The sequence below is a fragment of the Tribolium castaneum genome, chromosome 5, assembly GCF_031307605.1.
Source record: "Tribolium castaneum strain GA2 chromosome 5, icTriCast1.1, whole genome shotgun sequence".
Taxonomy (NCBI): domain Eukaryota; kingdom Metazoa; phylum Arthropoda; class Insecta; order Coleoptera; family Tenebrionidae; genus Tribolium; species Tribolium castaneum.
In genome coordinates, this window is record NC_087398.1 from 12,445,444 (window position 1) to 12,471,356 (window position 25,913).

The window sequence follows — 25,913 nt, forward strand, 5'->3', positions numbered from 1 at the left end:
TTATTCCATTATAAAAAGTAACTTAATATTTTCTCTCCGATTTCTCCGCGTTACGTCACAGAATGAGATTAAAAAGAAACAGGAAAATGAGATAAGCTCCATAAAATGTAACAATGTAAAGGATTACAACCGGCGTTTTAATTTAGAAAAATCGTTGCAGTGTCATCCCCAATTTTATTGCAGACGAAATTATAAAGTCGTAGAGGTCACAACTCGAAATTTATATTCGCAAAGTGATAACGTGACGTATAACAGGTAGCTTTAGCTCTTCGTTAAATTAATGTCAGGTCGGACAATCACGAACCTCGATATAAACTGTTACTAACATGTCAAGTGTCAATTTTGTCCCCAGACCCTCGTTTCCTACCTTTTTAATAACTGGAGACTCATCCGCAAAAGTTTGCTCGCTTATGACCAAGCGGAGATAATCGAAAGAATCGATTTTAAACCCCATTCAAAGCTTAAAGTGTGTGACGCGAGGTTAGTGTCTCTAAAACTTTATACGAATCAATTTGCAGCAGCAGAGGAGACAAACCGATCAAATTGATTCCACTGTCCAACACCAGAATCCCCCCCAGACACTGTGTCATGCATAGCAAGTTTTTTATTTACCAAAATTGATTTAAATTTCAAAATCTTATACAGGGTGTTCCGCCTAAATCCCACGTTAGAAGTAATGCTAGTTCCAATAATGATAGTCATCTGAAACTTTGTACACAACCATAATCTCTTAGGTCTGCTCAATGAAAATGTTTTCAAGATGGTGACACTTCCGGTTATACTGGAAGTCGCTAGCAACTTCCTTATTTTAAATGTAATGTTAAATATTTTAATGCGTTTTTGGATTGCTAGAGTTATTCTAAGGAAATTTTCATAAGCTTTCTCTATACCTAAATTTAGCCGTTTACGAAATATTTATGGTTTTTAATTTTTTTTTTGTTTGAATTTGCACTTTCTAGTTCAAAAATCAATAACTGTAATTTTTAAAAATTTGGAAATATTTTTTAGTTCATTTGAAAAAGGAAGCCTTGATCTTTCCTCTGGCGTATTCAAACTATTTTAAAAAGAATAACAAACATCAAATTTTTAAAGTTTTCAGAACTTTAAGTACCCTTAACTCAATTTTTTCAAATAATGTGCCACATGTTTTATTTCATTATATCGTAGATAATCTAATTCTGCATCGATCTGTATTAGCATTCTCTATACTTATGTTTAATAGTTTTCAAGTTACAATAACATTTTTTGGGATTGAAAATTTCATTAGCCATAGGCCTTTTCTCATAGGTTGCCATGGAAACGGGAGAAAAAATATGAGAAGTTTAAGTTTTTTAAACCAACATTCAATAACTTTATTTTGTTTTCACAGAACGAACAACGAACAATACATTTTTGAAAGGAGTTTGTCGTTTGTTTAATCAGAAATGTTTTTATGGCAAACTATGCAAAGATAGCTATGGTTAGTAAGAATTTTTCTACAATGTCAAAAAAAAACAATACTTGAAAACTATCACATAGCTATAGGGAATACTAATACAAATTAATGTAGAAAAAAATTCTCCTCCATCTAATCCAATAAATTTGAAACATCCTTTTTGAAAAAATTAATTATAGGTACTTGAAGTTGTCTAAACTTAACCTTAAATTCTTTGGGTTTATTAATTTTTTTCCAATTTTGAATATATTGAAGAATAGATTTAGGTTTTCTCTTTTAATTCTCCAAATATGATTTCGAAATCACTAAAACTAAGATAATTACCGATTTTTTAAGTGACAGGTGCAAATCAAAATATTTTCAAAAATCTTGAATATCTCGAAAACGGTTAAACTTAGATGTAAAGAAAGTTGATAAAAGCGGCCTTAAAATAACTCAACTAATCCAAAAACGCAGTGCAAAACTTAGCTTTTGCTTAAAATAAGAAAGTTGATAGCGACTTCCGGTATAACCGGAAGTGCCGCCAGAACTCAACGGATTATAGCTAAGTACTAACTTTTAAATAAATATCTTTATTAAAACTTTCAATACTTCTAATATAGGTTTTAGACGGAGTAGGCTTTATGAACAATAAATAGAAACTACTCATTTAATTTTTTCTTGAACTGAAAAGTTCTTAAACACCCCCCAGGAAAATATTTTCAAAATTTCAAATGCTATTAATTAAAACGGCTTACAAAAGAAGTGAAATGGGAAATTTTGTTGAACAGTGTTTATGGAAAGATCACTGATGCGTTTTCAATTTTTAACTTTCTGCATTTTAGTGCCAGCTCCCAAATGATACTTTTGCTTGTTTTAGCGAAAAACGATTTTCGGGTAAACACGGAACGTTAATAGGATAGAGTGATCGTGTATTTGTTTTAGTTTTTTTCATAGAACCCAAAAAACCGAGATTTTTTGTAATAATTGTAAACATGCTTCTTGATTGTAATTTTCCGGTGTTTAAAATGGTTTGAAACCTTTCGCTGTTCAAGTGTGCACACTGAAGTGGCGCTAGCAAAGTAGTAAAGTGTTTACTTTGGGAAAAAAACTTTTAAAATTGTAAAATAAATTGAATTTATTTTCGCGCAAGCAAACTCTTTTCATACTCTCCAATTAATTAAAGAATGGTAATTCGGTTTAGCAAGGTCGGGAGCGGCTCGAATCCATGAAGCCTCTCTATGTTTCGCACAAAATTGGGATTTTTGCGTGTTCTGCAATCCGTACCTTTGCCATAGTGGCGAAGGCGTTATCGATCACTTCCGGCCCGAGATGGGAGTGTTTAATTTATCCCTGCGATGGGATATTAATAGAGATGCGCTCTTGGTGTTTTTTCGTGGTCGTTGGGGATTTTTACGAGTTATTTTAGTTCGAGCGTCGCATAAACATACAAGCTTTTTTAATAAAATAGATGGGAGCCGGCGCTCGTTATGCGCCACAAGTAGAATCGAAATTATGCTTTTATCTGAAAAACATGACTGAATAATTGCATGCATAAACTAGCGACAAACTACAAATGAGACCATTCGCCAGACAAATGATTTTCTATCCGCTACATCGACTACATATTTTGTCAATAAATTCGCTCGTGATAAATTCGACCCAAGCTTGGAAAAATTGTTTTTGCCCAATTTGTACACTCGGGACCGAATTTATCGTGTGGTAAGACGAGACATTCTTGACTTACACACTTTGCGCTATAAATTTGGGGAAATTCTAGAAATTCCACCAACTTATTCTCGCCTGCTATAAAATATTATGTGCCATATATATTACATTGTTAATCTTCATAAATAGCTAGGCTCGAGACAAATTTTTCGAGGCTCTTAACGAATTAATCTGTGATTTATCTCCACTTCTTGACAAACTTTACACGCTTATCGAATCTTGGATTGGGCGATTCGGCAAGGGAGTTGTCTCCGTTTGTTATTATTTACTGTATCGAATAATGCCAAATCCGACGTAACAACCTGCGAAAAAACGCGTCCCCGAAGTGTCCTTCGGAATGAAATTAAAATTCTCCGAGACGAAAACATCTCAAGGAAAATACACACGGAGTTTAATTTAGTTTGCAAGCCTCGGCCGAATTGCTTTCAAATTAATAATTAATTGAGCATTTCGCTTTACGTGCCCATAGGAACGGAAACAAAAAGACGAGTGTAGCCGAGTTGAAATTTCCAATTATCATAATTAGATAAAAAGTGTGCAATTCGTAGACCGAATAAAGTGTTAAGTTGCACAGAATTCAGAGAACTCACGCAGATAATCGCAGCGAAGTGTAGTTTTGGCGCTGAAATGGCGGAATTCTCTAGGAGACGAGTCCGGGCATTGTTAGTCGGAATGTTAGGAAGTGCTGTAACTGTCGTACCCAGAGGCTAAGTTATGACAGGGCCGTATCCGGCCCTCTGAATACCTAATGAACGAAGCGCTTTCTCCCAACGACGACTTTTTCCAATAACAGTATTTTTGCGGCGTCTCCGCGATGGTCAATTAAGGCCGCCAGATGGTCACAAAGTGCCATTATCGATTTTAATGTCGAATCTATTAGCCCGCCGCCAGATGGTCCAGTGCCACTCCTAACTTATAGACAAAATTCGCCACCTCATGGACTGTACCTAATGTAAATAAACACCCCCGAGTTACCACCAGGTAATCGATAAGAAACCGGAGCCAAGTTTCGCAAACTTTCAAATATGGCAAACTTGGGCATCTTCATAAACAAATCGGAAAAATCTCTTGTTACGTTTCATTATCTCATGATTAAATTCCTATTCCTGCATACAAATTCGCCCGGATGATTATAAATTCCCTTGTAAAAGCTTCATTACCCATAATTAACACTCCCACGGTACCCTTATCAAAAATTGAACCGTAAAGCGTCCCACACGCCGTAAATTCCTGTCACACGTAAAAACTTTGGTAATTTTCATAAACTGCCGACTTACAAGCGTGAAAATTTTCATACAAATCGCCGGCTTAGCATATGTGAAACAGGCCTAAAGCTCGCAAGTAAAAAATCGCCTCAAAGTTTTACGCATAATTCACTCGCGTTATGTAATGAAACAGTTAAGCCGTCACTGGCAAGTGTAATTAGTGGGTGAATTAGCTCTTGAGTCGTTTTGAACTTCCAGCCGATCGATTAATTTTTTCATAATTTTCACTAATTAGACTAATTGGGAGACGGGTTTTTGCGTTTAGACGTCTCATTTTTTCGACTAAATTGAGCGCGAGACGCGACAAAAAGCCCTGCACTTGTTTTAATTAATTTAGATTGTCTATTGCAAATACACAACCATTTCCATTTTAAATTAGACTCACCGCAAAGTCTCATGGTGGCACCGGGGACCTGAAACAAGAAAAATTCACTCGAGAAATGTCGCCAACTTTCATAAAGAAAATAATTACTCGGAAGCCGTTTATTTGATTTTTACTTGTAGGAATTCAATTGCGAACTTTGAGAAAAGGAAATGTAGCGAAATTACACAAGTTGACGCACGTGCACTCTCTTTGATATATTGATAAGTTTCACACGTTAACTCGCTAGGGTTGAAGAGTTCAAAGTGTGGCTTGTCTTGCTTTGTTTCAAAGAGACGGGGTTTTAACTAGTTCTATCATAGACTGAGGCGAAATGAACAGCGTGCCAAACAAAGAGCCAATAAAACGCGACTTTTTAAATTTTAAAGATCAATTTCCGAGTCAGATAAACGCGTAATCTGACGCTTAGCTGCTTCAAAAGACAGCCGATTCTATTGATTAGACTCTCAAATAAGCAGAAGGTGGCAGGAAAGCACAAAAGATGGCTTCAGCGGCAAGTCATCCGATTATGTATTTGCACATCAAAGGTGAGGATTGCGAATCCACTGTTCCATTCAAAATTAAAATATCAAGAAATACCAAGTTTTTAATATCCCGGGAAATTGTAGCGGAGTAATAAAGCTTCCACCAAGTCGACGGGATCAGAGAGAAAAGTTCAAATAAATTCTTAGTTTAGATTATATAAATTTGAAAAAATTTGCATCCTGACAAATGAAAAAGAAAGACAAATTGTGAGAAGTTTGGTAAACATTTGAAGTGGTTTTAGAACTTCCAGTGACAAGATAATTCCAAATCTGGCGGAATAAATTTGTTCGGTTTGCTGATTTCAGAAATATTGACAGGATCTTTCAGTTCAAATTGAATTTTGCTGCGCCAGAACTTTAAAACAAAAACTACAACACATTCCGAGTAATGTCAATTAAAGCAATAAATGCAGACTCAACGTAATAGCTGCCTACCAGTCTTTAATAAGAATTGGAAAAAAGTTTCATTATCGTAAAGTAACTATAAATGTTTTAATATGTCATAAAAAGCAAAATAAAGCAGTAATTTGCTTTCCTAAAAACAAAATAAAAACTCTAATCTTAAGAAAAGAGGTTTTTTCATTTGCATTCTATAAAAATAAAAATATTGCAACAGCAAAAATAATTAAAATACATGAGTTTGAGACTTGAGGTAGATGTCAGAAGTTTTTCGATTATTATTCTTTAGCCAGGCACAGATTTACAACAAGTGGTCATTTGGCAAAACAACTTACCTTGAAAAGAACAATTATTTTTGCTCTTTTTTGTCAATTAACACATCAAAAACGTCTGTTAGAAATAGCTCTTTAGCTTAAAATCTGTAGCTTTCAAATCGTTTATAGATTAACAAAATCACATTACAACCAACTCGTATAATTTTACAACTGACAAATAAAGTCTACTCGTATTACCATCAACGTTCTTAGCTTTAACATACATTTCAATTATCTAACTCCTTTTTAAATAGTTGTTTGTCTGTGTGATTAAAATTAACTACACTTCTGTCTACATTTCGAATAAAATTCATATACAGGGTAAGTCAATAGTGGGTTACTTCTGACATACCCTAAGATGCAACCAAAAATACTCATTGCACTCACCCCTTGGATACTTCGTTTGATTTTTAAAAACATTAACTGAATTAACACTGGTTTTTTATCAATAATAACATTAATCTACAATAAATTTTAGTCAAACTGTCAAGACAAACTTGACGCTACTCAAAACAATAATTGAGGATTACATGGTTGCATATTTATAAAATTTTAGAAATAACCCACTATTGACTCACACTGTACATACCGGGTGCTCAAAAACCGGCGCACCAACTCAATGGAGTGTGGCAGAGAATTGTTTACATATACAAGTAAAAATAGTAAAAAACTCTTCGTAATAACGTTATTGATAAATAACGAATTTTAAATAAATTATATATGGCAACGTTGTCTAACAGTCGTAATCGCAAATAATTTAATCAACAGTAAAAATAAATTATTTTTGAAGCGGTTTCCTAAGAAATAATTCCCAGTGTTGGCACATCTACAAACTGTGATTTTTTTAATAAATTTTATTTTTTTTTAATTAAAAAAACTGTTAAAGTCTGATAGGAAATTTAAAAATCATTATTTATCGTTTAGTTAGGGAACGATTACTTAATGCGAAACATAAAAACATTAAAAATAATAAAAACTAAAGAAGTTAACAAAATAAGTTTGTAGCTCCAGATTTTTTGAAATATGATTTTTTGGAATTTTTTCAAGATTTCTCCTGTGATCTATACATGCTTCTCAACAACGTACCACTGAGTTGGTGCGCCAGTTTTTGAGCACCCTGTATAACGAATGAATTAATTTTGTATGTAGATACCTCTGTAAAAAATCATAGGTTCTTAGAATAGTATAAGAGGTAAATATTAAAAATATAAACATTCTTTCATTAAAGGAATTTTGTAAATAAAGCAACTCTTATAAGCTTTCTTTGCTTTAATATACATTTCAATCACTAAACTAACGCCTTTTTGAATAGTTGTCTGACTGTGTGATGTCAAAAATTAATTACACTTCTATCTTCATCCCAAATAAATTGATATAAAATTAAGAGAAAGGATAGGATCATATTATACTGTAATATGTAAATATTGGAATAAACCATTTTTTAATTAATGTTTTCAATTTTTATAAGTTTTCTATTTTTTACGTGCATTATGCAATTTTCTTGAAGATTTACGTTTTTTATTTTTGAGCCCTTAACAAGAACTTGTTCCATTCTATTCGTCTCTTGGGCAATTACAGGCTTCCCCTTCATAAACCGCAAAAAATTCAACGCAATATTCATCCATTTATTTTTATCTCATGTCGCAGTTGAGTCGTATTGGTACAGCAGCATATTTTCAAATTGTTTTATTATGCTAGTGCTTGACTGCATGTAATAAATATTTTGTAAACAATTTATCGTTTTATTTTACATTTATTTTATGTTTAGTTATTTCCGATGTTTTCGATTTTCCTTCCAGCGGGGGCGATAAAATAAAATTTTATTTCGTACGAAACATCTCGTTTCCTCCTTAAACACGAATTAATAAATACTTAACATCCGAGAAGCACAAAACGGTAAAAATAATTTCGGTTTGTCGTCGTGAATCCTGAACTTTCCTGCAAGATCATCGGCGGCGCATTTCTCACTCAGCGTTTCATTACCGGCCGAAATAAATTCCCTCGTCTAATGGCCGCATTGAATAAACCAGCAGCTATACGTAATTGTGATCGCGATAGATTTAAAACGTTGTATTTTACGAGACCGTCATCGCAATTCCGAATGGAGGTCATTAGATATAACGGTTTCGAAATCGAATCGCAAACGGGTAGGTGATTATCGGCCTGTTTTTGCCATCAGGCCCCTGAGACCGTCATGGCGTCGATCATATCGCAGGATTCGTTGAAAATGTAAATCATACGGATGGAAATTGTACTCCTCAGAGCCGTGATGTGCTCTCTGATGGCCCGACTTGCACCGTTTTTTGCGATAAACCCGAAATGAGACGCTTTTAACGATCTTCAGTTTGCATCGCGAGGCGATTTTTTATTATTGTTTTGGCGGTGGCGACGGCTTCGTGTGGGATTTGCACTTCTTTGTAATCTTGTTTTATCTAGTTTTATTATTCGGATCGTGGAGAAAACGGAGGCTGGCGAAATATCGCACGTTATTCACATACGTTTTTTGGGATATTTGCGAGAGATTTTGCTTTTATTTCAATCTTTAAGCGCGGGAATTTTGCTGAAACGTGTCGAGGCAATTTTCTGGATGATAGCTACTACAAGTGCCGCAAATGAAGATGATAAAGAGGCAGATTGTGCAAAGGATATAAAAAGATTACACATCGATAAACTTGTAAAAAGCTTAGCCCGGAGTTCACCGAAATCAGACGTCACACTAAATGGAATTTCATTGTAAAACTTCAAATTAATATGAATAAAATTATTATTGTTTAATTTCCATAATTGCATATTGATTTCATAGCCTGGTTTATGGTGACAAATCAGATTTTCATGTCAAAATGTAAAATAAAAACTGAGCGGTATTTTGGTTGCACTTTTGAATACGTTTTATTGTGTTTAAATCGTCATGAGAACAGAAATTGTGTCCTCATACATAAGCTGATAAAATAAAGTTAAAGTTATCTTCGAGAACAAATATAAAACTTTTCAAATATATGCTTTCCTATTCTTTTATTTTCGGTGCACAATTTACATTTTCCTGAAACTGCATTCTTGCAGTATCTTGCGAGAAATATCACCTTTCGCAACCTAATTCCAGCTCGTGAATTTGAGTGTAGACGTTTTTTGCGGGTGTTTATCGAACACTCTAAATATTAGCCGCTTAATTAAGCCCCCGGCGGTGCATACGTCCCGAATTAATAACGCAATTAATACAAAATAATTCGGGCGGGAAAAGCGAAACGACGCCCCGACGCCGCTCATAACAATACTAATTAAATTTAAATGCGTAGGTGAAATAAAGTTAATTAGAACAGCAGACGTAAGAAACGGGGGAGAACTTGTCGGTCATAATTTACATTTAATAACCCTTATTTACAACCGGGCGTTTTTTTACGAGTGCATCTCGAAAATAAATTCGGCTGGTCAACTAGCGCTATATTATACGAGAATGCTTTTATTCAATTTTAATTGGGGCAATAAAAAGGGTTTAAATTTCGCGACACGTTTTGATTAAATTTGTTTAGGAGAAATTTACACGGATGTGCGGTGCGTTTTTTAATCATTAGGCGATGGTGGAGGTATTTTTATGGCGTGATTAATCCAATATTTGCGCTATGTAGGCAGGATTATTTTTTGCGCCCGGACCAGCGCTCTAGTCTGTTCCTTTATGTGGTGTCGCGTTTGAATTTTAAACTTGGGAATTAGGTTTCAGAATTGCAGCAGACGCAAATGCGCTGTTTTGCCACAATAAATCATGACAGATCGTCGCAACTCGCCTACAATTATTACAGTTTTATGGAAATGCGGAGCCGCAACTCCGAACAATCGTCCCCTCAAAACTATTTAGTAATATCAAAGTGCTTCCTCGTAATCCTATTATTATTCCGAGTGCAGTTTGGCTTTTTACATCTGCAACGTGTTTTCCACTGAATTAGTCCTAACATAGTTTAAAACAAAGCCGATTTGGTGTACAACCTGCGAGAATTTATATTTGATTTTTCGCTTTGTGTGCGACGAGATATTAATGAGGGAGCGAAACGTGCCAAAAAGTCGGGCGAGAGGATCGACTCCTTGGACGCTTAGCACGTTTAAACTTCACATAATTTTTTTAGAAACATGCAGGAAACTTTCAATTCGACTTAATTATCCCAAGTGGCAAAAAACGCTTTAAAAGCCCCACGGTAAAAGCTCCACTAACCCGAACCGATTTTTTGCCGGCAAAAAATCGCATCAGACAAAACTGCAATTTGGCGGATGCGCTGCCGTTATTAAACTTTGCTTACATTTTAATTTCATGATTTAATCAATCCGGGCGCGTCTTTATTAATTTTACGTTCAATTAAAAATCGCTCCTTGCTCTTATTCCTGTTTTTTTTCAAGCTTTTATTCACATCCGGCTTGACTCCAATTGAGCTACTTTATTAAAATTAGCATTGACCCAACAAAATACTAATTTGAAGCTTATGTTTGATTAAAGGACGAAATTGCTCACATAATTATTAAATGGATTTATTGTGCCGCCAATTACAATTAGTTTAAATGAAGGAAAAGTAAATAAAGTAATGGAATATTCATTAACAAGTGCATGGTAATAAAGAAAGGTAAACGGGAAAGTGCATCAATCATGTTTTTTGCGAGGCGAGATTAGCTTAGGGTTCAAAAATGGTGGATGCGCCGGGATAAGTGTCGTAAAATGTGATCAATAGCTCGAAAGTAAACAATGTAAAAAAAACAGATTAAAACTGGTTTATAGCAAAACATTTTCAATAATTAAATTAGTTATAAAGTAATAAAGTTTACGTTAAAATTATTTTCAGCAATTTCAGTAATAAGCGCTAAAATATTTATAACTAGTAAAATTGATTATATTAAACATGAAACCAATAAATTTGTGTTAAATTAATAAATAAATATCCATCAAATACTGGTGGCATTTATTCAAATCTTTAAAGCTACTACGTGTTTGTTAGAATAGATATCCCGCTTGAAACAAGACAGTTTTGTTAAAATTAGCCTTTCGTGTCCTAATTTGTAGTTATAAAAGTCTGACAAATGGTTACACCGGTAATAAATCCGGCAATACGTTAGACGTTTATTGCACTTTCTCGTCCTCGTATTGAACTATCCCGATACGAGCACGAAATGATTCAGTTTTTCGTCGCATTTTTTCCTTATCAATCATTCAAAAAATCTCTTTAGAACCCTTCAAATCTTTCGTCACTCTTGACAATTTCTCTTTAATAAGACGCTCTCCTGTCCTTCAAACTCATCCGGAACGTTGGAAACATTTTAATTAAAATATTCCAGCGTCGCAATAACAGCATATCGGCCTGTTCCGACCTTGAAAAATCATTATTATCGCTCGACTGGTCGCCCCATTTAAGCCTCTTACTCGAATAATTTTTGCGGGTGTCTTGCCACCTCCGGCAATCAATACGACAGATATAAAATGTTATTGATGAGAGCCGTCGAGCAGACACTCGAATTTCGAAAATATTGTTTTACTTCGGCGAATAATCCGCCTCGGGGATGGCCTTTTTATACGTTTTCGAGCCACAAACGAGAATTTATTTTCTTTGATGGCCAGGACGCCGGATTAACTGCCGCTGATCCGCAACACCTTGTTAGTACTTTTTGTCTTCTTGTTGGATCGTGATGGTTGATCCAAATTGTTTTGAATCAGCATGTAGGCCATTCAAAACACTTGGACGAATTTTTGAACAGCAGGTTATGAAATGATTTTGAGGGCGAGTTTTTGGATTGGAGTTCTGGTGTCATTAATGCTGCTTTGGTTTCTAGTCACCACTTAGTATTTTGTAAATTAGCTTTTTCAAAACAGCATAAGTACAGAAATTGATTCCTTATTCTTTATAAATTTTAATTATAAAATATTTTTAAATGTTCTTAAGAATGTGCTTTGAGATTCAGTAACGACAAACTCGAATTTCTATCTCATAATGTAGTTCAAATATTTTGTAACTTCATTTGTTGCTAAACCATAGCATCTTGGCTTACACTAGTGAATAAAAAAATATGAATGAGCGTAATACGGCATTGACAAAATATAAAAACACACAACACTAACGATTGGATTGCTTATAAACAATTACACAATTTGACTGTAAATTCTATAAGGTGAGAAAAGAGTGCATATTTGATTGCTAAAAGTAAACAATTCGATAAAAAAGAAATATGGTCAACTTTAGGTAATTTAAACATTAAATCAGCAAAAAAACGACATAGATATATCAATCGTTAATGTAAATGATGCTAATAATTATGTTTTATCATTATTTAATCCGCCAAATAATTGTACTAATCTTCTAGTTGTTTGTGTCTTTAGTTCACTTATATTGATAAAGTTTACCAGGCAATTGATAATTTAAAATCTAATGCTTTTGGTGTTGACAGCATTTCAGTAAAGATGTTGAAATTATGTTCAGTCATATTGACAAAATTTATTACTCATATTGTTAACCGCTGCATTGAGGTTGGATATTATCCTGAAATGTGGAAAACTGCTTTAGTGCATCCTCTACCCAAAATTAGAAATCTCAATGCATGCTCTGACTTGAGACCTATTAGCATATTACCAGATGTATCAAAAATATTATAAAAAGTAATTTAGAGGAAAGTGTATGGTAAGGTTGTTTCAAAGGTATATTTACTAACAAGCAATCAGGACTTCGAAAACATTATAGTACTGGTAAAGCCCTAGGAAATATTCTTGGTATATTTTTGGAAAAAGGTGATGCCACCACTGTGATACTGAATTTTTCCAAAGCGTGTGAGACCTTAGATCACTCACTTTTTTGTGTAAAATTATCTTTAACGGTTTCAACAAAAATTTAACAATTTTTTTTTATTTATATCTGACAAATAGAAAACAATTTGTTAATATAGACACCCCACAATCAAGAGCAGCTTATTAGTAATATTTTACATTTGGTGTTCCACAAGACTCATTTTTAGGACCGCTTCTATTTTTAATTTACAGCTTAGAGAAATATCCATGTCTTTGCAGATGGCTTGAATTTAAGTGCGAGCAAATGTTTGTCATTTCTACAAGAAACACAGAAATAAAGTCAAAAATCAATTTCAAATTATTCACAGAAAAAATACAAAATTTGTGTGCTTGTTTTATTCGTAAATTAAGAAAATTTGACCATGTACCGCAAAAAATTAAAGAGTTTGCTTGGCTGCCGGTAGACCAAATATACAAGGTATTAGGGATTAGCTTAGCACTACTTCATATGTGAATTTGTCATGATCAGACGAGTTAAAAACTTTTATAATCATTTTTTGTTTTTTTTTTGTAAAATTGAATAACTAAACACCAGTCGAAATAGAAGTATTACGGAGTGAACCAAAAATTTAATTTACCTTTGCCGTTTTGGCAATATTTTTTAAATTTACGCTAATTTTTATCATTTCAGTTCAGCGGTTCTCAAAACTTGGGACTTTAATTTCAGAACGATAGTTTGGAAAAACAATGCATTTTTGATTTATATAAATTTTACTTAATCGCTTTGTTTTGCCAGTCTTTACCTTTAAATTTTTGCTAAACCATTCCCTAACGCGCTGTATAATTTACGTAAACGATTTCATTCAAGAAAAAGTTGCTAACAAGTTCCTGTGCGTAATATTGCTGATCCCTCATTAGCATAACCAAAGTTAAAAACAGCAATATTTGAAAGATTTATCTCTTACAATATAATAAATTGATACAATTCCTGTCATTTACTTAAAAAATTTTTTTGGTTAACAATTTTCGCAATAAAATGAATGCACATTTTTCTAATCTGTAGGTTTTTTCCAGATTTTTTTTTAGTCTAAGATTTAAATTACCAGATAAAACTTATTTATTATCAAATATAATATCTAACGGAATCTATCGCGAATGGGTTGCCTAAAAACGATGTTAATCATCGTAGGGTAAAAATAGTTGAATTTTAGCCATTTTCTTGTGTTTTACAGCCGTATTTTTGAATCTGATTTACAGCAGACATTTTTCTACTCGGGCTGTAGAGAAAAAAGTGTTTTTTAAAATGCAACAACAGCTTTAATTAATTTAGAAAAAAATTCTTAAATCGGAAAAAAATGTCATAAAAATCTAGTACTCAAAAAATTGTCCTATCAACAATAACAATCATTCTTTATTCCAAAGAGTTCACTACATGGCCAAAAGTATTTTATTTTTTCTTCAACACTTACTGTTGATGGAAAATAATTGTCAAAGAAGACTAGATTTTTTTAGATTTTCTTCAGTTTTCAGGATAATTTTCTGAATTAAATAAAACAGTTGCCGCATTTTAAAAAACTTTCACCCCTTCAACCCGAATAGAAGAATATATTCTTTAAATCAATTTTACAAATGTTAATTAAAACGGTTGTAAAACACTGCGGAAAATGGCAAAAATTCGACTCTTTTTAGTCACCTTAATCATAGTCTTGTGAATATTTTTTAGAGAACCCATTTGCGATATTTGGATATTATATTTGATAAAAAATAAGTTTTGGCCGGTAAGCAAATGGGTCCAGTACGACCCTAATTCCAATGCTCTATTGTTTGCTTTTTATTATTTTCGTCTTGTTTTATTTTCTTTAGTTTTTTTATTAGTTTTAATACAGTGCAGTTTTTATTAACTTTGTTTTGTTTATTTATTCATTTATTTTATTTATTTGTTTGTTCATTGACTTCTTAGTTGTTTAAGGGGTAAAATTCGAATGCTATACTTCGCCCCCCGAGATTTATTTACAATACAAATAAAGATGGGCTATTATTATTATAAAAAATGTGGTAAATATTCTTGATTGGGGAGTAGCAGGCGTGCAATTACGCAACTGGTGAGTCCTTTGAAATCCTCCGTCACGTTCCGAACCACGACACCAACTATTGCAATTGAGTCTTGTGGGAGCCAATCCAAGTAATCTGATTTATTCGCGAATCGGACAGACCAATAGAACTGTCAGTCTGCGAGCATTGTGTGCATTATAATTACTTCACAGACTTTGCCATTATATTGTGGTTATTGCGTTGATAACGCCCTCTAATGCTAAACAGACATGTCGAGTTAATTAAATCGAGTACACCTAATTTAGACTGAATCATTGTCTGTCACAAACGATAACTGCAAAGGCCCTCCAAGCGGTCACGTGCCGACGACGATGCCGTTTTGACAAGTTAAATATTGGACAAAAACCCCGGCCTCATTGGGGACAGGTTTGGTTTCAAGAGGAAAAAAACGTTATATTTTTTCCTCATAAATTTTAATCGCCTCTAATCGAAATTGTTGCAGCGGCGGCCATATTGCAGCGAAATAAATCGCGTTATTTTTTCTCGAGTCGAAAGTTTGGCCGATTCGTGCAAACATTGCACATTTGGGAGCGATTGCGGACGCGCCAAAAACTTTATAATCTGTGCGCTATGCTTTACGGGTTTTCGCGACGTCATCGAACTGAATTTATACGAAATTCAATTTGTTTAGGGAGCATAAATACGCAATGGAGGATTCAGAACACGCGGCACAACCCGATCTAATTATTCAAGTATCGTACCGCGACCAATGACATCACCGGAGGAATCCGGAGAAACGAAAAACATGGCTGGTTTGCATGCGGAGAGGCTCATAATGGTGATTTGCAATGAGAAAATTGTTAAAAAAAACACGAGAAATGGTGGATGCGCCGCACCTGTTCGATCAGAAATCACGTCTCGCTCTTCAATCTCGATTTTAATTTGAATAGATAAAAGCGGAATAATTCCGCCAACCTCATCATCTCGCATTTATCTTTATCCGTCATTTCGCTTCTCACGTGGGATTTGCCCGATTCCCGCTGTCAATCCCTCCGATTAAATTTGTTTATTTCGCAAGATTCCGTTTTGTGTTCGGGGCCATCTCCACTCGTTAGCAATCCCAATAAACATCTTCGATCTGCATTTGTTGCGCAGTCGCCGGAACTTCCGGTTTGTCCGAATTTTCGCTTAATTCGACGCTCGTTTTTCATTTCGCGATTGTTTTACTTCCGGATAAGATAAGGACGTCGAGGGTTTTTCTGGCCGATTCTAATTGGAGTTTACGACTTCTTTCCATCTCGGACCACCTAACAATCTTGCGCCGTGATTAAATTTTGATTGGATAATTTTTAACGCACTGTCTCGGACAGACTCCGGGAAATTACAAAAGTAATCACAAAGAATTGTAAAAGATTAATGAAAATTATTTATAGGAGACAGCACCGGCGCCGATTAAACGTCACGAGTGGCCTTGAAAACCGGCTTAATTCGGACAAATGCACACACGAAAATTAGCCCTTTGTGCTAAATCATCTCATTTTTAAAATTGCAGCAAATAAACGCGCAATGTACAGGCATGTAGGTAATTGCATCAAACAATTGTGAAGATTTTATTCGAGGCAGGTGAACTGAAAATGTCCGAATCTAGTCGAGCCAGTGGAATGTTAATGAGGCAGGTATGTCCGGATATAATTTTAGTTTGTGGTAATTATGTGCGCACAACACTGAATTTAATTTAAATACTTGTTCAACGCTCGATCGAGATAAATGGATGTTTTGTCCGATGGCTCCTCTAATTAATATAATATCGAAAGGTTTCTAGAACGAGATAAATTGCAAACTCCTTGTGTCTTTCAACGCGAACAATTGATTTGTCAATTATACGCAATTTCAGCAGTTTGCCTTAATTGAACATAATTGAAACGCATTTTACCTTAAAATAGCAACTGAATTTCATTTTCTAAGTTTCAGCGGAGCATCCTTTTCGTTTTGAGCAGACGGTGGTAATTAAACGGGCTCCAAATTGAAATATAATAATACGAATCGCTCTCCAAGGACTCGATATCTTGCCAAAAGTTTGCACAAAAACTGAAAGTTGCGAGACAATATACACATCATGAAGCAAGTTAGATTAAAATGCAATCTCCATAAAAGTCTTTTGATGTCAAAATGTATGAAGTTTGAGGTTTAATAAAGGTGCGCCTAGTGTTGTAAGTAAGTTTACCTAATTTGTTTTTTCAGACGCGAAATAAGTAAAGTTTTTGAAAGATGTGTTAGATATTCACAACATAACCCATGTTTGATATTGGTATCTATTTTGGAAGGAGCATCAACAAATTGACCGGCGCACCTGCATGCATGCATGCATGAGAAAACACTCGCCGGATTCCAAGTAAGTTTTATTCAATTTGCAAAGAAATTGATGTAGTGTGTCGACACTCAAAGCGTGTTTCAGTAAACTGACGTTTATAGAATTTCGAAAAAAGTTTCCTTGGAGCAAAATAACTTTTTAACCAGATCCACCTCACTTTTAAAACTTTATATAACTATTCCAAAACGGCCGAGAAAGGATTAATTTGTGAGTTTGAATGGGTTGAAAGTTTCGAGTCACGTAAGTCTTGCGAAAAATATCAGACGTCGCAATCGCGAATTATGTCTTGCTAATACGGCTCCATTGGAACGAAATTGTCCCTGAAGACACAGCGTATAGTTAGGAAAGTCGTCAGATTGCATCCTCCGCCATTCTTCGTCCTCATAAATTTAAATTCAAATAATATGCCAGTCCGTCATTTATTTCTCTTCTCTTTGTGACAAAGGACATAGCTAAGCCGCACGATTCTCCTCCCTCCGGTACAATTCCGACGATGCAAATGTAAACTTTCAACTTTTACAACATCCTAAATATAAATAACAGAAATATATTAAGGAAGGTAAATATGTCAGAAACAAGAAGAAAATAAATCAGGCGCATTGTGCACAGCAACGCTTCCGCTGCACCAGTTTTTATGTCCAATTACATCGCGACTTTACCTTCCCGCCTGATAAAACTCCCGGTTTCGTTACCGAAGACATAATCGATACCGCGAACTAACTTGGCCCAAAAAATTCGCAACCCTTCATTCGGTTAACGAGCGGAATAACTACGGTAATTTAAAAGGGAATTGGATAAACCGCCATGTTTTTCTCCGGGAGATATCAAATTTTAGCTGAAATTTCGCTAATTAGGAGTTTAGTGACGTTTCGCGGGTTTGTTTGTGTTGAAAGTCTTCCTTTTGATTGAAAGCGGCACGCTATTGAATTAAAACCCGGAAACTAGCGATCGGGCCCACCCCGGACTTAAGCGGATGAAGAAAGTTCCGGCTAGTTGCGTGCGAAAGAAGTTGTGATGTTTGACTTAACGCCCATTTCATAAACTTCAGCAACAGTTTGCACAAAAAGCACGAACTTTGCAAATCGCAACGCTAAACAACTCGCACGATTTGGGGAAAGTGAAAAAACTGGCTAAGTCGATACAGACACAAAGATAAACCAATTTAAAAAAATATTTTTTAAAAAATAGCTTTTATTTAAAAGATGCTTTCAAAAGTAAAAAACAATGTTGTTCTATCAAAGGACAATATTTTTGCTTACAAACTAGGATTTTAAAATTCATAAAAGCTTGGGGAACAGTGCTCAATTTAAGAAAGTAATTCTGTAATGCCGTATTGTTATGACTTATGACAAATCTTAGAAAACTAAGACTTTCACCACCTTAAAAAAATTCAAACTTAAAGGATATATTATACTTATTAGCTTACTGCACCCAAGAAGATAAAAAATAAAGAGGTTTGTTGAAAGTTGAATAACTTCAAAATTTTAAATGGAACACCCAATTTTATATTTTTGCATCTAAAACACCTTTAAATTGTCTGTCTAAAAACATTAACAATTAAGTGTCTTCTGCTGATTATTCAAAAGATATTTAAGATTAAACATTAAAAAAAATATATTAACTGTTGTTTCAGTAGTTGAAAAGTGAAATTTTCCGCTAATAATAACTTTAATGTTACATTTGCATATTTGTCATTTGTTACAGTGAAATAACCAAAGTTTAAATATTTTTGGATAATTTTTAATTTCCGTATAAACTCCAACAAATGGTCTATGGTGGAGTTGCTGTGGTTATGGTATGGTTTACTATGGTAACAGCAATGCTCATGAATAGTGTGCATTGTTGCTAAAATTAACTTTTAAAGTGAAATATTTTTTTAAGTTATTAACTTTAGGCATTTAAAACTCCATGTTTTTTAGCTGGACAATTTAATAATCTTTGAGAAGCAAGAACAAAAAATGGAGTGTCCCAATTAACTTTTTCAAATTTCTTAATTTTTCTATGTTTCTAATTGCTTTGTGCTAAACATTTGGAACAGATTTAAGTTCGAACTTTTTCCTTTAAAATGGTGAAAGGCCTACTTTTCTACGATTCTCCGTTTTTGTGTAATGAATTCTTAAATAAAACGTGTTTTTGTCAAAAAAATCAAATTATTTCAAAAGCTAAGCAGAATCGTCTAATACAGGTTTAGATTAAAATTATCGGCATTAAAACCTACGTCTAAAAATGCAATAAATTTTAGGTGTTCTATTTAAAAAACATACCTTTAGTGTTTTTTATTATTGGAACACTCTATATATATACAGCAATATTTTAGAATCATGCAAACAGAAACGCAGATATAATCTAGAAAAAATCTATAATCTAAGAAAAAATCAATATCTATAACAATAAACAAGTTATGGAGCTTTTTCGGATCGTTGGCACAGCCTGTATGTGACAGAAAACAGCTGTGAGCATTGAAAGCACATTCTAATATTTTTTCTATGTCTATACTTTATCGTCTAGAATAAATGAATTTAAAAAAATAGCTACATTTTTTGAAAACAGCTGTGAGCATTGAAAGCACATTCTAATATTTTTTCTATGTCTATACTTTATCGTCTAGAATAAATGAATTTAAAAAAATAGCTACATTTTTTGTAACGGAACTTAATGAAAATGATTAGATATTAATTTATTTCCGATTGACCAACATACCGTTAATAATATTGGTATGAGTTACGGTATGTACACATCGAAAACCCATTTGTAAACATACCCTAAAACTTCAAAACCCCATTGAACCCCATTAGGGGGTATTTAACCTTATAGGAATGCATTGTCACGCAGACTACGTAAGTATGCAAAATTTCAATTCACTGGTACAACGGGAACGCTTTCAAATTTGGCTCCAAAAATATGAAACAGACAGACACACAACAAAGCAAGTTAAATAAATGCTTTTAAAAATGGGAAAAATTGATACTTTTTATTGTCAACGGCAGTAGATATGCTGTGCCGGTTCAAATTCACTTCGTCTGCGCATGCGCCATTTCAGAGATTCCCCCGACGCAAAATATGGGAATCCTCTGATGTTGTAGCTATTTTTAGATCATGATGTCATGGCTATTTTTGGATCATGACGTCAGGATAAGAACTGCGCATGCGTCACTTTGGGGAATCCCACATTGAAAATTATGTGAATCCCCTGATGTTGTAGCTATTTTTAGATCATGATGTCATGGCTATTTTTGGATCATGACGTCAGGATAAGAACTGCGCATGCGACACTTTGGGGAATCCCACATTGAAAATTATGTGAATCCCCTGATGTTGTAGCTATTTTTAGATCATGATGTCATGGCTATTTTTGGATCATGACGTCAGGATAAGAACTGCGCATGCGACACTTTGGGGAATCCCACATTAAAAATTATGTGAATCTCCTGATGTTGTAGTTATTTTTAGATCATGATGTCATGGCAATTTTTGGATCATGACGTCAGGATAAGAATCTCCAGAGAAATCTCACATTGAAAATTATGGGAATCCCTGCGGTCATTGTTATATTTAGATATTTATGCCAGGGTGGGATATGGTTGCTTTAGGGTTTTGTAGTGTATTCAAATTAATAAAAATGCATTTATTTTATACAGACATATTTATTAATTATTATAACAGTTACACTTAAACAAACGTATGTACATATATACTTATTATTTATATTTTTGTCCTAACATCTTCATATAACTTTTTACTTCACAATGCATGCAGTTTCGTCCTTGAATCTCGGTTTCACCTTTGCATTTGGGGCATACAAATTTGGTTGGAACGGACATAGTGTTGCGGAAGTTAAATGCTGTTTCTTCCTGGATTGTGACTCATTAAGGTAAGCCCTAACGCTTCGTGGGAATCCCCAATGTTGATGCTATTTTTAGATGATGATGTCATGGTTTGAATTTGTATGCGCATGCGTCACTTTGGGGAATCCCACATTGAAAATTATATGAATCCCCGATGTCAGTGCAATTTTTGTATCATGATGTCATACTTATTTTTGGATTATGACGTCAGTATGGGAATCCCCTTTTGGTATTACCATGATCTCATGGTTGCTTTTAGATTATGATGTCACACTTATTTCCAGATCGATGAGTCAATGTTTATATTATATTATGTATAATATTACAATTCTTGGCCTACGACATGATTAATATAAATTAAGCCTTTTTGGTTTCCTTAATTTGGTCCATTTAATGAAGAAAATATAAGAGAATGTATCAGGATCATATAAGTTGCAACAGCGTGGAGTATCCAGCAGCAGGCATGTGATAAAGGTGTAAGCGGTTATGGCGTGGGCGGCGGTGACGAGTGTCTTTCATGTTTATAGTTTTAATTGAAACCCAATCACATTTCTTTCGATAAGAAACTATAACGGCTGGATTTCAGTCGTTAATTACAATTAAATGAAAAAGCAGGTAAATCCCCCAAACTGGATCATGAGTAATCGTATATACTGATTGAATATTGTATATCGTGGTAATATGGTCTCCACGGATCTTCATATCGGTCGAGATGTTGAATCAGTTGAAACTTGTGTTAAAAGTAAGATTCAATCTCCTAAATTGATTAAAGAATAATAAGTGTTACCTCAAGTATACAAATTTATTATTATAATCGTAATACCGTTTTGGGCTTAGATTGTATCGATGATTTTGAAGTACAATTGTTGTACAATTTTTTGACAAATTTATGCTAGTACACTATTCAAATATTTTCCAACCCCATTTAAGGATGTAATAACTACAGGTGAAACTTTGCGTGTAAACAGTGAGAAAGGGCACATACTTTTTGATGAGGAAATGGGAACAGGTTTCTGTTTTTGATCTCATATGAGTTTACTTTTATTTAATTATACAGGGCATTTACCAAAGAAAACTACGTTTTATAAATGCTTTCTTATTTGCTAGCTTATTTATTTCACAGTTCCACAATTATACTGTATTAATACATAAGATAACTTTCGTTATCCCAACATTCCTCTTCATTTTCGGAATTTTGTTTATTTTCAATCAGATAATCGTCATTATCCCAACTTTCATCCTGATCGTTAACGTTTTGCTTATTTTCAGTTAGATAATTTTCGTTAGTCCAACTTGCTTCTTGGTCTTCTGCGTTTTGTTTATTTTCAGTCAGATAATTTTCGTTATCCCAACTTTCTTCCTGATCTTCGGCGTTTTGTTTATTTTTATTAAGATAATTTTCGTTATCCCAACTTTCTGTCTGATCTACGTTTTGTTTATTTTCGGATTCTCTTTTTCTTTTTGCGTCCTCTTCTCTGTGACACTTAAAAATGTGTTTGGCCATCCTATGCCATACTAGCCTATGTAGGTTATTATAGGGACATGTCACCATATCCTCTACAACATAAACAATTACCTTTAAGTTATAAATGACACAATACCTTAAATTAGACTTACCAGTGCATAAGCTGGCTGATGGTTTTCTTATTGGACTATTCATCTTTTTAAAGGTCTAACTTAAGTCACTCGAAAAGAACTCGTATTTAACTTAAGATAAAATCTGCAGAAGTTTCCATATGTTTATATAGGAAGTTTTGTGACAAAGAAGCTATATTAGAAAAAGATGAGAATTTACAATTTACCCTTGTTGCCTTTAATTTGCTCCACCTCTCAAAATTCATCCAATAAGAATTGAAACTTATTTAGTAAACGCAAACTTGAAATGGAAGGGATGACAACCCGCCAATTTCATAGGTCAATTTTATTTTGTCATAGCTTGTTTTTGTCTGCGCGTGCGTCACTTTGGAGAATCTCGCATTGAAAATTATGTGATTACCCTGATGTCAGTGCTATTTTTGTATAATGATGTCATGGTTATTTTTGAATCATAATGTCAGGATGGAAATCTCGTGGGGAATCACACATTGAAAATTATGGGATTACCCTCCTGGCATTGCAATTTTTGGATCATGAGGTCATGGCTGCATTTAGATTATGACATCATAGATATTTCCGGATTGATGAGTCATCAGTATTGTTGTATCATGTATGGTATTAAAATTTTGGGCTATGACATGATCTTCACATCTATTGGTTTCCTAAATTTGATTCATTCAATGAAGAAAGTTTAAGAGATGGTATCAGGATCGCATAAGTTGCAACTGCATAGAGGTGTATCCAGCAGCAGACATGCGATGAAGATGCAAGCGGCCGCAGCGTGGGCGTAGGTGGCGGCATATGTTTACTTCAATCGCATTCCTTTTGATAGCAACGACTAGCTTTCAGTCTTAAGTTACATTTAAATAATAATTCCTGAATACAAATTGTGAGAACCACATGATAAAATTACGATGATGTCATGGCTATTTTTAGATCATGATATCACCGCTTCTTTCAGGGAATCCCTGACGTAATTGCTTTTGTTGAATTATGTGATGACATGGTTATTTTAAGATCAATGAGTCACCACCATCGAAGGACCATGATATCATGTCTATTCTTGGATCGACGAATCACCGCTATTGTTTGTTGCATAATAATACCATGGTTATTTTTAGATTTTGACATAATAATTCTAAGTGAAATTAACCCCGTACCCTTCAAACCCTACATTTATTCAATATAAACCACGACATAAGCTTAAAATTTCATTCTGTTTAACCACATCTTCAGTACTAGTTACATCAGTGTGAATTAAATAAAAATTTATTACTTTGTGCTTGTGAAGAAAAGAAAAACAAAAATACTATTCAAGAATTCAAGATGAGTAGTGCAGCATTTGAAAGCTTAAACCTTAAAGCATAAAATGGAATCATTTGATAGTGTTGAAAGTATTAAAGTTTATGAAATGTTACATTGCGTAAAGGCATTTCAATTAATAATTAATAAAAACTATCAACAAAATATGGAATGAAGGTTATGGTGCAATGTGAGGAATTTTCATTCATATTACCATTTCGATTTACTGAGCACCTCAGCGATGAAGAAATTGATATTTTGAATGAAAAAATAAAAAATGGTAACAAATTATTTATGATCAGTAAAGAAGCGATAGGAAACACTTCAAAAATCAAACAATCTCTTTTATATTATGTTTCTAGAGTTATTGTTGAATATCTGAATATTGTTGAATATTAAAATGTTAAAACCACAAAGTACAAAAACAAAAAGTAAAAATTATACAACCATTAGAAGTATTGAAAGTTCTGATAATGATATTTATCTGAAAATTGGTGTGCAGCCATAACCCCTTATGTAATGTATAATGAACCACCTGATGCGAACATGGTTATTTTTAGATCATGACATCACCGCTTTTTTCGATGAATTATTGACGTAATTGATATTGTTGAATTATGATGTCATGGATATTTTAAGATCAATGAGTTACACCCATTGTTGAATCATGATATATATCATGTCTATTTTAGGATCTTGGAGCGAAATTAAGCCTTTCACCCCTATCAGTTTCCTAAATTTGTTCCATCTAGCGAAGAAAGTTTAAGAGATGGTATTAGGATCGCATAAGTTGTAGTATCTGCATCCAGACTCATGTGTGTGTGTTTGAATGAACTCGAGTCACATTTCTTTGATAAGAAGGAATAGTAACGGTTGGTTTTCATCTTCCTCACATAATTATGCAGTTGATATGCAAAATGGTCTTTATTTAGGTAAATTACATTGACCTAACCTATCCAAATTACACATTCAGAAATAAATAACTCAAACTCTGTAAGATTTAACGAAGTTGTTACTCTTCAAGTTCGAATGACGCTGATGAAGATCAAAAATTTTATTGAATAAGAGATAGAATGTAGTTTCAGAAACGAATTCGTGATGCAGAAATGCTTCTAAAACCATTTCTTGAACTGAAAATTAGCAACATAGAGAGAACAAAACAGAAGAAGAATGTGATACAAGTATAAATATTTCAACTTTAACTCATCGGAATAGAAAGTCTACAATCGCACGACATTGTAGTTGTTATTAAATATTAGGTATGCATCCGTGGAGAATAAAGAAATATAAATGTTTGAAAAATGATCAAAACTTATCTTATCAATCGTAGTAGAGCTTTGAAGAGAAAGAAAGAGCATCAAAGTGTTGGTTCAGGAATTGTAAATTCTGTTATTAATAAATTACCATTTGAATTGCACATTCCTGGTTATCAAATTTAAAAAACGACTAGAGCGAGAAGGTCGTGATATTAATAAATTAGTCGAAGCGTGCACAAGTTTCTGTCATTTTTTAGATCGTTCAAAATTTACAAAAAAATACTGATAAAGCTTCCCAGACGTTTTCTTACTGATGTAGATCTATGTAAATATTGTAAAATGTTAAAAATTCAAAAATTTAGAGGTGTTTTTATTAGAGATTTGTTGACTCAAAACGTACGAATCAATGAATGTGGTATATTAAATTTAGATAATGATTGTGGTATTAGTACACATTGGACAGCTTACGTAAAACGTGGGCGAGAAGCTATATATTTTGATAGTCATAGTAATCTTCAACCACCGCGAGAACTAGTTAAATAATTAGAAAGGAATGGACCATGTTAAATTCTATACTATTATGAGTTGATTCAAAAATATGGTACGGTTAATTGTGGTCTTCAATTCTAGTACAACAACCACAATGAAGAAGATATTCTCATAATGCATTTCCTTCTTATATTGCTCTGCTCGTGTATAATCTAAAACCTTGCAACG

The 25,913-nt window shown here is 33.8% G+C and overlaps 1 protein-coding gene and 1 long non-coding RNA gene across 3 annotated transcripts in view; both read right to left on the reverse strand.

Annotated features, from left to right (window-relative positions):
- LOC659717 (neuroligin 4) overlaps positions 1–25,913 on the reverse strand; it is a 147,082-nt gene that overhangs the window by 97,139 nt on the left and 24,030 nt on the right. The window contains exon 2 of one of the 2 annotated variants that reach the window (XM_015980087.2): positions 4,793–4,820. The exons of the other annotated variant lie outside the window; for it this stretch is intronic. The gene's annotated coding sequence lies outside the window, so the exon portion shown is untranslated. The remainder of the gene's footprint in view (positions 1–4,792; positions 4,821–25,913) is intronic. 2 annotated transcript variants of the gene reach the window in all.
- LOC135266395 (uncharacterized) lies at positions 22,123–23,930 on the reverse strand. The gene is made up of 2 exons (XR_010334426.1): positions 22,660–23,930; positions 22,123–22,599 (listed from the first exon to the last, which is right to left on the reverse strand). It is a non-coding gene; the product is annotated as an uncharacterized LOC135266395 (long non-coding RNA).